Genomic DNA, 8,923 nt, shown 5'->3' with positions numbered 1-8,923 from the left:
ATTACGAGGGGGCATTGCTTTAAATTAAGGGGTGGTAGGTATAGGACAGATGTTAGGGGTAGATTCTTTACTCAGCGAGTCGTGAGTTCATGGAATGCCCTGCCAGTAGCAGTGGAGGACTCTCTCTATGGGCATTTAAACGGGCATTGGATAGGCATTTGGAGGATAGTGGGCTAGTGTAGGTTAGGTGGGCTTGGATCGGCGCAACATCGAGGGCCAAAGGGCCTGTACTGCGCTGTATTTTTCTATGTTCTATGTTTCCACACTGTAAATAATCTAATCTAATCTAATCTAATCTAAAAAACTACAGACTGGGAAGGATGACAATGAGGAGCAGGTGGATGTTTATATAGAGTCATAGAGTTATACAGCATGGAAACAGACCCTTCAGTCCAACTTGTCCATGTCAACCAGATATCCTAAACTAATCCAGGCCCACTTGCCAGCATTTGGCCCGTATCTCTCTAAACCCGTATTCATGTAACTATCCATATGCCTTTTTAATGTCATAATTGTACCCACCTCCACCACCACAGAGGAACCCCGATTATCTGAATTTCAGATTATCTGACAAGATCGCAAGGTCTTGATGCTTGGCTAAACTATGTTATACAGCTTTCAATTATCCGGAATTCAATTAACTGAAATTAACTGCCTGCCTGTATCCTTCAGATAATCAAGACTCCTCTGTACTGTAGAACCTCAATTATCTGAACGAGATGGGCGGGGATTCTTTTGTTCGGATAACCGATCTGATTGTAAACACGTGGTATGTTATGAGTGCTGGTTATCTGAACATTTTTCAGTATCTGACATACACACCACAATGCCATTTAACTGATAACCGAATGCTGAGTTACCTAATGCCATTCTTACGGGACCCTCAGATCTTGTTCGGATAATTCGAAATTCAGAAAATTGATGTTCGGATAATTAAGTTGTACTGTACGCACCGCCCTCTGTGTGAAAAAGTTGCCCTTAGGTCCATTTTAAATTTTTCCCCATGCTCTCTAGTTTTGGACTCCCCTACCCTGGGGATAAGACATTGGCTGTTCACCCTATCCTTGCTCCTCCTGATTTTATAAACTTCTATAAAGTCACCCTCAACCTCTGATGCTCCAGGGAAAACAGCCCCTATACCCTATTCAGCCTCTCTCTACAGCTCAAACCCTTTAATGCCGGCAACATCCTTGTAAATCTTTGTTGAACCCTTTCAGATTTAAAAACACCTTTCCTATAGCAGACAGAATAGAATTGAACACGTTATTCTAAAAATGGCCTCACCAAAATATCTTACAAAAATACAACCCCTCATATTTATCAAAATTAAATTCCGCCTGCCATTCCTCAGCTCATTGGCCCATCTGATCAAGGTCCTGTTGTACTCTGAGCTAACCTTCTTCACTGTCACTACACCACCAATTTTGGTGTTGTCTGCAAGCTTATTAACCATACCTCCTAGATTCACATTTATATAAATGACAAAAAGCAGTGGAGCCAGCATCGGTCCTTGCAGCCTCCAGTCTGTAAAACAACCATCCACCACCAATCTCTGTCTCCTACCTTCAAGCCAATTTAGTATCCAATTGGTTAGTTTCTCCTGGATTCCATGTATTCTAACCTTGTTAACCAGTCTGCCATGCGGAACCTTGTCGAATGTCTTTTCGACGATGTCTATCGCCCTGCCTTCATCAGTCTTCTTTGGTAATTCCTCGAAAACCTCAATCAAGTTAGTGAGACCCCCTTTCCACTGACACACAATCACAGGGCTTCAAGTAGTTAACAGCACCTTCGAGTGTCAAAGGCCAGTCTTCCATTCAGTCAAATACAGCAGAGGTTCTGTCTCCACTGCCTCAGATACAGCAATTTGGTGCTATAGTAATATGGGCACTGCTGTATAAAACGCAAAACCATTACAGGACTGTTGCAGGTAAAGTTTCTAACTCCCGAGGATTATCATGGAGCCTCCAAGAATTAAAGATTAATCATACCATTGTCATTACCACAAAAATCATTCATAAGACTGTAAGATGTAGGAGCAGAATTAGGGCATTTGGCGCATTGAGCCTATTCTGTCATTTGATTGCGGCTGATATGTTTTTCAATCCCACCTTCTCCCTGTAATCCTTGATTATTTACTCATCAATCTATCTCTGTCTTACAGACACTTAAAGACTTGTGTAGTGACAGACACACAGCCTTCTGCAACGATTATTACCACGATTCACAACCCTTTCACTGAAGACATTCCTTCTCACCTCATTTCTAAAGAGACATCCTTTCATCCTGAGGCTGCGCCTTTGGGTCATAGTCTCTCCTAATTGTGGACACATCTCCTTGATCCAAGCCTCTTCATTGTACCCTCCAGATACCATTCACTTAAAACAAGTGGCTCATTTTCACTGATTATTTGCAAAGCAATGGAGACAGAAGCGGAGGAGAACTGCAGTAGGGTCAGGGAACCCTAACCCAGTTTGACTGGATGAGGAGAGGGGCTGGCACATTTGTACAAGGCCATGTGATGAAATCTCCAGGAATATGTTCAATCAGATCTCTGTGGATCACATGACCCGACCTGAGTGATAGTCCACAATCAAGAGTGCTTGACTTATCCTTCCTTAACGAGGCCACTGCAGCCTTCAGTAATGCTTCTAGACTTGCTCCAGATTGAGAGTACTTGTAGAGGCATAGAATGGTTAAACATTAGGAGACTATTTAGCCTTACTCATTGCTAGAGCAGTGTTGCTGGTCCCACTCACCATTCTATTTCGCCTTAGCTCTGCCAATCATTTTGTTTCCTGCAGATGCTTGTCTAATTTCCTTTTGAAAGCCAAGTTTGAACCTGCCTCCTCCACACTGTCAGGAACTGAATTCCTAACTTGTTATGTTACAAGGTCTTCTTCATGTCACCTACGTTACATTTATCGAGTAAGCGTTTCTGAATTAGGGGAAACATGCCAACTGGTTCTCTCGCCTTTGTGTGTAACCAAAGGCGATTCTGGGTAATGCTGCTGGGTCTTGCCATTTAATAAGGGAAGTTGATTGTTATTGGAGGGGACCATCATTTTCTTGGATGTGTGGTCATTTAAAATAAAGTGCATGGCTGATATAGGGAGAATCATGTGATTATCTGCATTCCAGGAATTTAAAGCTGCCTAGGCTCTCTCTCTGAGGCAAGGTTGGCAAGAATTTGTGGAATAATATGCAAAAGGCAAACAGGGAGAAAAGCTAGATGAGCGATGACAATGGAAAACGAGACACCCACTTAAGAATGGTTGTGGAGAGTGATGTAATGTCTCTCTCAGGCCTTGTAAGTACTCCATGATTCATTCCCGCCAGAGGCCCACATATAGCTGGATGCGCAATGACCTAATCTCTACTTATTCACTTGTAAACCTGTACCATATATTAACCTTGCCATACTCAGCAGATGGATGCTAAAATGCTTCTATTTCAAATTGTTCATTCATCCTCAAGGCAACACAGATGAACGAGCTTTTGGGATAAGCCAATGATGTGTTAAAAGTACATGCTGCCCCATAATTAACCAAAAGATGACTTTGAAATTTAATGTTAACAGATACAGCTGATTTTTTTTTGAGTTGGGAAATCTTCCTCCCATACCATCCTCCTTCCTGACCTGAATATTGATTCAAGTAATTAACTGTGATATTTCTTGATACCACCCACAGCTATATGGCAGCCAGCTACTTCAGCAACAATATAGTTTCTGGAAAAACCCAGCTTGTCTCCATGTGAGAAACCTACCTGCAGATAATTGCTAAATGAAGGAACATGCTTGTTCCAACCTGGGGTTGAAGATGCATAGCAAAATGTTCAAATGGGTTGGAATAAGGAAGGGCCAACAGCCGCATAATTTCTGGTTTAACAAAGAAATGCTTCACTTGGATTAAACACAGGAACATAGAAAACAGATGCAGGAGTAGGCCATTCGGCCCTTCGAGCCTGCTCCATCATTCAACTTGAACCCGGCTGGTCATCCAACCCAGTACCCTGTTCCTGCTTTTGCCAAATACCCATTGATCCCTTTAGCCTCAAGAAGTCCACATTATAGAAAGGGAAGTGCTGGATGTCTTAAAAAAAAACATGGAGGTTGATAAATCTCCACAACCTGATCAAAAATATTCCAAATGTTGTGGGAAGTTAGGAAAGAAATTGAGGGCCCCCTAGCAGCCCCTAGCATTTGTATTAACTACAGCCATGGTTGAGGTGCTGGAGGACTGGAGGGTGGCCAAAGTTGTGCCTTTATTTAAGAAAGGCTGTAAGGAGAAGCTTGAAAACTATAGACCAGTGAGACTGACATCAATGGTAGGTCAGATGTTAGCGGGGATTCTGAGAGTTAGGATTTACATGCATTTGGAGAGGCAAGGACTGACAAGAGATAGTCAGCATGGCTTTGTGTGAGGGAAGTTGTATTTCACAAGGTTGATTGACTTTTTGTGGATGTAACCAAAAAGATTCATGAGAGCAGAGCAGTAGACATTTGTCTACGTTTACTTTAGTAAAGCGTTTGACAAGGTTCCACATGGTAGACTGATTAGTAAAGTTAGATCACATGGGATTGAGGGGGAGCTTCCCAATTGGATACAAAATTGGCTTGATGGTAAGAGACAGAAGGTGGTAGTTTTTCGGACTGGAGGCCTGTGACCAGCGATGTTCTGCAGGGATCAGTGCTGGGTCCACTGTTGCTTGTCATTTACATAAATGATTTGAGAGAGAATTTATAAGGCATGGTTCATAAGCTTGTGGATGACACCAAAATTGCTGGTAGAATCGATAGTGAAGAAGGTTATCTAAGATTACAAAGGGATCTTGAACAATTGGGCCAATGGGTTGAGCAGTGGCAGATGGAATTTAAAGACGTACAGTTAAGTAAGTTTGCAGATGACACCAAAATTGGAGGTGTAGTGGACAGTGAAGAAGGTTACCTCGGATTACAACAGGATCTTGATCAGATGGGCCAATGGGCCGAGAAGTGGCAGATGGAGTTGAATCATGTTGTGGCTGTACAGGACATTGGTTAGGCCACTGTTGGAATATTGCATGCAATTCTGGTCTCCTTCCTATCAGAAAGATGTTGTAAAACTTGAAAGGGTTCAGAAAAGATTTACAAGGATGTTGCCAGGAGGATTTGAGCTACAGGGAGAAGCTGAACAGGCTGGGGCTGTTTTCTCTGGAGCGTCAGAGGCTGACAAGTGACTTTATAGAGGTTTACAAAATCATGAGAGGCATGGATAGGATAAATAGACAAAGTCTTTTCCCTGTGGTCGGGGAGTCCAGAAGTAGAGGGCATAGATTTACGGTGAGAGGGGAAAGATATAAAAGAGAGCTAAGGGGCAACTTTTTCACACAGAGGGTGGTAGGTGTATGGAATGAGCTGCCAGAGGAAGTGGTGAAGGCTGGTACAATTGCAACATTTAAAAGGCATTTGGATGGGTATATGAATAGGAAGGGTTTGGAGGAATATGGGTGAGTGCTGGCAGGTGGGAATAGATTGGGTTGGGATATCTGGTTGGCATGGACGGGTTAGACCAAAGGGTCTGTTTCCATGTTGTACATCTCTATGACTATATGATTTGGATAAATGTGAGATACTGTATTGCATTTTGGTAAAATGAAGAAGTGCAGGTATTATATAGTTAATGATAGGGCCCTAGGTAGTGTTGTCAACCAAGGGGTTCAGATACATAATTCTTTGAAAGTTGCATCATTGGTAGACAAGGTGAGTAAGAAGGTATTTAGCACGCTTGCCTTCATTGTTCAGACCTTTGATAAAGGAGTTGAGGATAGGATGGGACATCATATTGAGGTTGTACAGGATGTTGGTGTACAGATTACTGTGTACAGTTCTGGTTGCTCTGCTATCGGAAAGATACTATTGCATTGGAGAAGGTTCAGAAAAGATTGACCAGAATTTTCCCGTGACTGGAGGGTTTGAGTTATAAGGAGAAGCTGGATAGGCTGGGACTTCTTTTTACTGGATTTAGGAGGTTAAGGGGTGACCTTGTAGAGGTCATGAGGGGCATAGATAAGATGAATAGCACCCTTTTTCTGAGGGTAGGGGAATTGAAAACTAGGGGTTATATTTTTAACGTGAGAGGAGAAAGATTGAAAAGGGACTGGAGGGGCAACGTTTTCGTACAGAGGGTGGTTTGTATGTAGAATGAACTGCTAGAGGAAGTGACATATGCAGGTTCAGTAATAAGACTTAAAAGACATTTGGATAGGTACATGTATAGGAAAGGTTTAAAGAGGTAAGTGCTAAATGCATTCAAGTGGGACTAGTTTAGCTTTGAAATTTGGTTAGCATGGATGAGTTGGACCAAAGGGTCTCTTTCGGCGCCGAATGACTGTATGTCCCTAGGACTATGTCTATTTCCTTCTTGGAAACAATCAGCATTTTGGCTTCAACTGCTTTCTGCTGCCGAGATCTCCACAGACTCCCCTCTCTCCGGGTGAAGAGATTTCTTTTCACCTCAGTCTGAGGTGGCCTACCCCGTACCCTTGAACGTGATGCCTGTCTCTGCATTAACTGTGAATCAGCTATTTACAAAGTACTTTCCAAATGTCCAGTTACTTATTCCATGATTTTGGACTGTTGCAATGCTCCAGCAGGCTAAGAACACCACCATGGCTTTACCTGAACTAAACAGATCTAGAATGTGTGAGATTCCATGTCAGTAGCATCTCAGAGCTAGCACTCTTACTGATTTATTTACCTGTTCAAGTCCTATTCCAGAGACTGCAGGCCTAAAATGCATTCCTGGGCAGATTAAAGAAGTCATTGAATCCACACAGTGCAGATAGAGGCCATTTTGCCCAACAAGTCTTCACCGACCTTCTGAAGAGCATCCCACCCACCCTATCCTGCAACCCCTTATTTACTATGCTAATGCACCTAGCCTGCACAGCCCTGGAGACGATGGGGTGATTTAGCATGACCAACCCAACCAGCCGGCTCATCTTTGGATTGTGGGAGGAAACCAGAGCACCGGGAGGAATCCTACGCAGACACAGGGAGAATGAGCAAAATTCCATACAGTTTTCCAAGGCTGGAAATGAACCCAGATACCTAATGATGTGAGGCTGTAGTACTAACCACTGAGCTACCATGCTGTCCTTTATTTTCTTGTTATTTATAGAATTCCTATCATACCAATAGAGGCCATTTGGCCTCTTGCATCTGCACCGACCCCTTCAAAGAGCATCCCACCCAAACCCACAATCCCACCCTATCCTCATAACCCCACATATACCATATCTAAAACCCTTAACCTTACATCCCTGGATACTATGAAGCAGTTTAGCAAGGCCAATCCAACTAACTTGCGCATCCTTTTGGACTACAAATGCAGAGAGGTATCAAAACTCCCAATTCTTTAAACTGCCCTTTAAGTTGGGAGCCACGTAGGGTGATTCACAAAGAATTGAGGAAACTGCATGTTCCTGAGGCAGGCAGGCTGGGCTGTAAAACTTGCCTCAGAGGCACCAGCACTATGACCAAACATTAAAAAATATAATATGAACTGTTCCCCAGCTCTCACCCCGATATACTCCCCATGCTTTATCAATGTCCTCTCATATCCCCCTTTGACCCTTATATTCTGCTAAGCACCTGTGCCCTCTACCCATCTGGATGGTCACTGAGATTGCCTATGCCACCCAAGCCCCTTTACCCATTGCCATTGCTCCTCCATCTCCTTATGTTAGTTTAGTGTGTATTTCCACACACCAGCCTTTCTCTTTAACTGACTATGCCAACTTATCGACCATCCACAAGTATCCATGCACTTTGGAGAAAAAATAAACTTCTATTATTTAATATTCGATATTGCAGACAACACTTTGTTGGGAAAAGCATTATCATTTATAAAACTGTATTTTCTTGGATCTTGACACCTCTTGACAGGCCTTAATATATTTGATAATTCTTAACGGGACCTGACAATTTTGACAAGTTTGACAGATCTTAACACTTCTTGATGGGTGTAGCGATTTGACAATTTCAAGGTGTTGTGCATCTTTGAGGCACAGTCTTCTCTAATGTTAATAATACCAGCCATGCAAGATTTGGTAAGGTATCACTGTGGCTCAGCGGTTGGCACTGCTGCCTCACAGTGTCAGAGATCTGGGTTCAATTCCACCCTCAGGCAACTGTCTGTGTGGAATTTGCACATTCTCCCCTTGTCTGTATGGGTTTCCTCTGAGTGCTCTGGTTTCCTCCCACAGTCCAAAGATTTGCAGTTTAGGTGGATTGGCCATGCTAAAGTGTACAGGGTTGTGCAGGCTAAGAGGATTAGCCGTGGGAATTGCAGGGTTACAGGGATAGGGTCGGGGGATGCAAATTTCTTTGGAGGGTCAGTGTGGACATGATGAGCTGAATGGCCTGATTACTGACTATAGGTATGATCTCTAAAAAGGTATCTGAGGCCCATCCAGAGGTGCCCTGTGACTATACCCACAGTAGTGTCAAGTTCTCTGAAGAGTATCCCGGACCATAAATGCATTAAGATCAGAATTGCTGTTACTCAGTTTAATCTCCACTCTCTGAGTTGCAGAGGGCAGAAATTCCAGAATTCCATACAAATGGTGCAGCTGGTCATTTAAATGGCCTGTGTGCATGTGGAACCTGAGCCAGCTTAGAGTCATAGAGATGTACAGCACGGAAACAGACCCTTCGGTCCAACTCGTCCATGCCGACCAGATATCCCAACCAAATCTAGTCCCATTTGCCAGCACTTAGCCCATATCAATCTAAACCCTTCCTATTCATATACCCATCTAGATGCCTTTTACATGTTGTAGCTGTACCAGCCTCCACCACTTCCTCTGGTAGTTCATAAAAGCACCACCCTCTGTGTGAACATATTGCCCTGAAGTTCCCTTATTTTTCCCCTCTCAC

At 43.2% G+C, this 8,923-nt stretch overlaps 1 protein-coding gene across 2 annotated transcripts in view; it reads right to left on the bottom strand.

Annotated features, from left to right (window-relative positions):
* Positions 1 to 8,923, bottom strand: part of LOC122565207 (SH2 domain-containing adapter protein F-like) — a 303,057-nt gene that overhangs the window by 26,479 nt on the left and 267,655 nt on the right. The gene's annotated exons all lie outside the window — the stretch shown is intronic.

Source organism: Chiloscyllium plagiosum, chromosome 31 (assembly GCF_004010195.1).
Source record: "Chiloscyllium plagiosum isolate BGI_BamShark_2017 chromosome 31, ASM401019v2, whole genome shotgun sequence".
NCBI lineage: Eukaryota > Metazoa > Chordata > Chondrichthyes > Orectolobiformes > Hemiscylliidae > Chiloscyllium > Chiloscyllium plagiosum.
The sequence above is the reverse complement of the archived record's forward strand: the minus strand, read 5'-3'. Positions and strand labels throughout refer to the sequence as shown.